Raw genomic sequence first — 6,319 nt, forward strand, 5'->3', positions numbered from 1 at the left:
AAAAATGGCTTTGCGGGCCGGCGCGGACGGCCACAGAGGCAGACCCACCAAACGGACCCGTATAAAAGGATATTCGCGGAAAACACTTTTTTACGGGTCGGCTTTGCGGGGTCTGCTCTTGCGCCGCTGCATCCCGCATCCCACTGGCCAGCAAATATCAAATCCACAACACAAAAATAAAACAAACATCCACACTACAAAATAGTTATTCAAATCACGGAAGCAAACTAAATAATTATTCAATACCAACATAATACAACAATCATCCATATTACAAATAATTATTCAAATCACTGAAGGAAACTAAATAATGCAATACAAAACTTGCCCCGAAAGCAAATACAAATGAATAGAAAAATGAGTTTGTTACTGTCCAACCCTTTGCCAATGGTGCTCAATGAGATCCTCCTGAAGTTGAAAGTGGGTGTTTGCATTTTCAATCTCTTTGTAGGTCTTAAGAAAAGCTCTAATGCGGTTAGGGTCTCTTGCCGGTTTGACACGGCCACCCACATTGTCGTAGAAGAACTCCAAGTTCATTCCTCTCTCATCTTCGAGAATCATATTGTGAAGGATAACACAGCATGTCATGATATTTTTTAAGGTTCTCTTGTCCCAAAAACAAGCAGGACCACGGACAATGGACAACCTAGATTGCAAAATCCCGAATGCTCTTTCAATGTCTTCTTGGGCTGCCTCTTGCACCCTTGCGAAATCACAATGTTTTCTAGTTTTGGGATCTTTCATGCCCTTGCGAATCAACTAGGCATACCGCTCGGCACAAAGCACAAAACAAACACTAACCGGCAGCTCGTGTGGCGGGTGATCCCGGGCGGCGACGAGGGGCGGGTTCGGCGGTGGTCGATCCCCGGCGGCGATAGCGACGAGGGGCGGCTCTTCTCGCCGGATCCGGGGGCGGGGTGCAATGTATCGGTGCTGGAGGGTGGGGGGCGCCCCCGCGGTGCGATTTCGCCTGCAGATTTGGCCGGAATTGCCGGCGGCGGACGGGTAGAACCAAAGGCGGGCGGGCGGCGGAAGGAGATGGGGAAAGGCACGCCGGCTGAAATGTCCCTCCCGCCAACCGCTTGACTGAGATACGGGGCACCGCAGGAGCGAGGGGGAAACCCGCGTATTCGCAGGTTGGGGCCGAGATTTTGCCACGCCCCTCGAAATTTTTTTGCGGGCCGGTCGCGTTTGCGGGGTCTGCTCGGGCGGGATTTTCCGCGCCTACCCGCATTTTGGCAGTTATTTTGCGGGTCGGAGCTTTTTGCGAGGTCTGCTAGAGTTGCTCTTAGATGGTACTCTACCTGGACGGTGCTATGCATCACCTATACCAAGCAACACAGTTGCTACAGTTCCCAGCTATGCCCATCTCGCCACTACAATCCCTCATGTCCCTCACCGAATGCTCACCTTTCACCCACAACCCCCTCACGGTCGGTTATCCTGGTTGACACAAACTTTGTTTTGTGATTTTACGGTGTTTTTGCCCTTATATGTCCTTTTTACGTATTCTTACTTGGTTGTTTCCTTTTTCTCCTCTTATATTTATTTTATCACAATATATACAAAAAAAATTGTTCAATTTTTATTTTTGCGCATTTTACAAAATAGTTTGTCTAAAAGAAAAATTGCTTACTCATTCGAGAATATCTAATACAACTGTAAATGTTTTTTACTATTGTAAATTAAGTGTTGTTGTACTGTCAAAACTGATTGACCTATTTAGAAAAATATTCATTTAGTTCTTCAAAAATCATTTATTTAGAAAATAAATTTCACGAATTTATAAATAGTGTTCATGTATTTTAGGAAATGTCCATATAATTATTAAAGTGACCATGATTTTAAGAAGATAATCACATAATTTTCCAAATTTCATATATGTAGTAAACTACACTTGAAAAATATTAACCGTATTTAAGAAAATAGCTGTCACATATAAAAAATATTCAGTGTGTTAAAAATTATTCATCATGTGTTTAAAATACGTCAATTATGTGATAAAATTTTCATTTTTAATGTTTATTTTCTAAATGAAAAAGGGAAATAAGTGAAAAGAAAAAATAAAGTACGAGGAAATAGTAAAAAAAGGAAAACAGGAAAAAAAATTGGGAAATAAAGAAAAGGCAAAAAAATCAAGAAAAAAATGGCAAGCAAAAAACAAAAGAAACCAGACACAAAAAACCCGCTGAAAACAAGGAACTTTATGAAATTATAGACAAAAAAACAGGGAGGCAAATGAACAAGAGATCTAGCGTTGCATGAACCAGAAAGTAACCAGTTCGCCTGTGCTTATCTGGTCATGGCGGCTCTCAGTTGTTCTATAGGAGTGTGCTAGCTATTAATCGGTACAAGCGATATATAGAATTTGCCCCCCGGCAGCGTGTCTGCTAAAAGAGTTTCTTGAGAAGGGTGTACAGATGTATCACAACCCACACTGAGATCTCCCAACCTTCTATATAGCAAAAAAATGTAAAACAAAAAAGACATGCTTGCCCGAAAAATCAAATAAAAAGTTAGTTATTGGCCAACCTTCGCCTAAAAGCATGGATCTGCTGCTAGTTTATTTAGCTAGCAATGGCTATTGATTCAATCCCTCTATTCTTAAGAATGAAATAAATACTTGACGAACTAGAAATTGGATAATGACATCAGCGTATTTTGATGCAAGCTAGCAGGTAGAGTAATTTAGATGTTAAATACACAATGTATCAAGTAACAAAAATTAACTTGAAAATCTTATCTTGTATTTAAGAAAATAATCATCATATATCAAAAAAGAGTTTATTGTGTGTCTATAAAATAGTCATCGTGTATTTATGAAATGTACATTGTGTGATTAAAAATTCATGTCTAGCGACCATTTTACAAAAAAGGAGATAAATTTGAAAGAAATGAAAGGAAGAGAGAAGGCATAGAAAGAAGAACAAAAAAAAAGAAAATGGGTAATAAACAAACGGGCAATAATAATAAAAATAAATCAAGCAAGAAACAGAAATGCAAAAAACCTAGAAGAATCCTGACACAAAAACATCGCTGAAAGCAAGTAACATGAAAATAGTAGCAAAAAAACATGGAGAAAAACCAAGAAGAGAGGTGCCTGTTGCATGAACCGGAACAAAAAATCTAGACATCGGCTGTGCTTATCAGGCCCTACTTAAGTGTTGTGCGGTCGAGTGCTAGCAAATGCTTGATACAAGTGATATAGTACTCCCTCCGTCCGGAAATACTCGTCGGAGGACTGGATGTATCTAGATGTATTTTAGTTTTAGATACATTCATTTTTATGCATTTCTCCGACAAGTATTTCCGGACGGAGGGAGTATAACATTCGCCTCCCGGCACCACACTTTCATAAAAGAGTCCATCGAGAAGGCTGGGCGTATCTGTCACGGCCCACCATGTGACTAAGCCAGAGGAAGGAGACGATTCGGAAGAGACAAATTCAACAGTGCGGGTCGACTCGATCTAATGGTTGTGCTGCGACCAGCCTGGCGTTTGCGCGCCCGTCCGCCGGTGCCTAAAACGGGCCATATACTCTGTATCTGCAAGACTGAAATGAGGGCTGAGATCGATGGGCCATTGGTTGCAAGCGATCAAGATCAACGACTATTAACTCATCGTAGCTAGGTCGGTATTCTCAAACCCTGTCGTCCCTTCCGGCCGCCGGCCTACAATGTGGTCCTGGAGATCGCTCCTCAGCCGACCTCAGCCCCTTCTCCTATCCCGTCTCCGGCCTGGGCGCCCCCATGCCAGCCAGCTGACCGCCGTTCTTGGCAACAGCAACCTGATCGGCTCGCGAGGATACGCCGGCAACTCTCTCAATCGCGCGATGAGGCCAACCGGCAGGACGCTACGGGGAAGCGGCACCTATACGTGGCTGGGATTGATCCTCATAGTGTAGTTCTTGAAACTGAATTGTGGACTTAACCAGAAAGGATAAATGAGCAAACTCTGCGAAGTAGTGAAACGGATGATTGTCGATCAGAGTAGAATCACAGAGTCCCCTGCAACACAAGGCAAGATTGATTATTTGGCTGGACGTGTCGATTTTCCTGATCCATCCATAAACCAATAAGAAAGAAACGCATGGAGAAATCAAATCAGAAAAGAATAAAGACCGCCACGCACGCCAGAGAGATGCATAATTAGGTGCAGGAAAGGGATCGTTTAGCGACCTGGACTGGATTAGAGGGACAAGGGATGACCTGCGATTTGCTTCGCTCGGACGGATGCTCCGCAGGCTCGGACGGATGCTCGCCGTCAGCCAAATAGGCTCGCTCTCGCCTCCCCTTCTCTCCTCTTGCCCTCAAACAAGTGCAATCGTTCTGTAAATGGATGCGTATATGACCAAATAGGCCCGTCCTCGTCCTCGCATTCAAGTCGCACGGCGCACCCCGCACGCGGATGAATGACTACTTCTAGCATATATAGAGTTCGTCTTAGAAGGCAAAGTGAAAGAGAATAAGGAGCCTGCGGTGCCGCGGATCAGTGACATGGCGCAACCCAGACCCTTGATAGTTGGATGATGTGCATCCCTAGAGCGATTAATAACAAAATGATGATAATAGGCATGCGTCTGTTTCCAAGAAAGAGAATTAATTAAGTGGCATGGCGTGCATCTGTTTGTGCATGTATTTCCATTAAAGGGAATTAATTAAGTGGCACGGTTCTCTCATGGCTTTTACAATAACATGCATGGTCTCAAGAATGTTGTGCCGAGTTTAATTTCCTCTTTTTTTCAAAGTCAGTCGTTCGAGGATGTCAAGAAAAGACAAGCTCCGTTGTTTAAAACCTTGCTTTTTTTAACATACATGTTACTAATGTTCAAGTCTTCTTTGATGCCCACGGGCATGCATGGGAACGGGCACTCTCTTTTCTCTTATGTTATAAGAATAACAAGCAAGTATAAGCTTTATAGTGTTTGGACCATAGGCAATAATTCCATTAGATCAACTAGAAACATATGGTTTGATTGCATCTTTCAAAGACATAGCAACATGGCTGATCACCCTATGCATTCATTCACTGGCTCATGATTAGATTTATCCACATATCCATTACAAGTTTTGCTAATGAAAACAACAACTCTCGAAAAACATATGCATCATCCATGGAACGAACAAAACAACCAAAAGACGGGTGTGGCAGCTCGATAATGCCCTTCCAAGGAGGCGATCACGAAGGGGAAAGCATTTACACCATGCTACTTATATTTCCAGTAAGTATTGCACATGCAAAAGATTGCAGCAAAGAGGGTCCCCTCTTCACTCGTGGGGATGGACCAATTCAATAGGGATTTTCCTAGCACACCCATCAGGGAGCCCAGATCAATCAAGCCGCTCGAGCTGCCTTCTGATGTAGACCGTACATCGGCATCTTGGTGGTGGGCGTCAAGCAGAATCATGGTGATATCCACGGTTGATAGATCTCTCCACGAGCTGCTCGAGTTTGCCTTCTCATGCAGACCGTACGCCAGTGTCTTGGTCCTTGGGCGTCAAGCAGAAAATCACATGGTTGCATCCCGTAGAAACTGTACAGGCAAAACAACAAATAACCACAACTCAGTTGGTTATCAATAAGAATAAACAAATTCAGCCAATTCAACAGCGAGTAGAGATTTCCATGCATCAATACCATGATTTCTAGATATTCCCGTCTTTCTCCATCCTATTCAAATACATACACAGAACACTCATGCAATGCCTCAGCCCCCCGACAAAAGCACCAAAGGAGATGATTTAATTTGGTACAACTCAAGCAAATCAAGGATGGTCAATTAAGAAATTCATCCATGCACTCCAAATCAAGTATGATCCATTACTACACCGGATGATCCATCAAGCCTAAGTGCCTAACCAAGGATTACCAAACTAATCCTACAATAGCATGAAAGAAACATGTTCCACAACTAAAATCAAACACAACAGAGCTAGCTAGCTGTTCACCACGATTCTGAAAACAAAAGTTAATCGAACACCAGGACAAAACTAGCTAAGCTCCTGAAACTAATCCAAGACAGCCAACTTAATCGTCACCGCCGATGATTTATATGCACTCATTTCATTTCCCAAACTGAGTTTGGAAGGTGATGGAGACGCACAACAGAGCATGCATTTCAATTCCCAATTCGTTCATTTCCCTCCATTACACGATTCTTGTGGCAACAGCGATGTGCAGGCATACAAGACAACATCAGTCGGTCACTTTGCCTTTGGTGCCGTCTTAATTAACCTACTGATTGCGCAGAAACTAAACGTGATGTTAATGGTCTTGATGTATACCCGATCCAGCAAAGACACCAATGGTCGCTAGATCA

This window comes from Triticum aestivum, chromosome 5B (genome assembly GCF_018294505.1).
Source record: "Triticum aestivum cultivar Chinese Spring chromosome 5B, IWGSC CS RefSeq v2.1, whole genome shotgun sequence".
In the NCBI taxonomy this organism is placed as follows: Eukaryota; Viridiplantae; Streptophyta; class Magnoliopsida; order Poales; family Poaceae; genus Triticum; species Triticum aestivum.